Here is a 358-nt window from a genome sequence, read left to right on the forward strand (position 1 = left end):
GGCCGACTTTAGCCCGTAATCGAATAGGAAAATAACAGCAGACGCCTCCGATCCCGACGGACAGCGTAAAACAAGGAGGGCCCCCAAAATAATGGTGAGTGAAGCATTTTGGCTGATACAAATGGCTCACCCCTGCTCCCCCCATCCAGATTTTAAAGCTTTTTTTTTTTCCCCCTCTTTCCTCCTTCTTCCCCTCCTCATGCTACAGGCAAAATTTCTGTCCCAGGATCAAATTAACGGTACGTACAGTTTTGTTCTGGTTTTAGTTGGGTGTTTTTTTGTTAGCAAGACCAGCCTAGCAATTTTTAAATATGCATTTTAATATGCATATTTAAAAATATATATGTATTTTATATAT

This window comes from Phaethon lepturus, unplaced genomic scaffold (genome assembly GCF_000687285.1).
Source record: "Phaethon lepturus isolate BGI_N335 unplaced genomic scaffold, ASM68728v1 scaffold31450, whole genome shotgun sequence".
NCBI lineage: Eukaryota > Metazoa > Chordata > Aves > Phaethontiformes > Phaethontidae > Phaethon > Phaethon lepturus.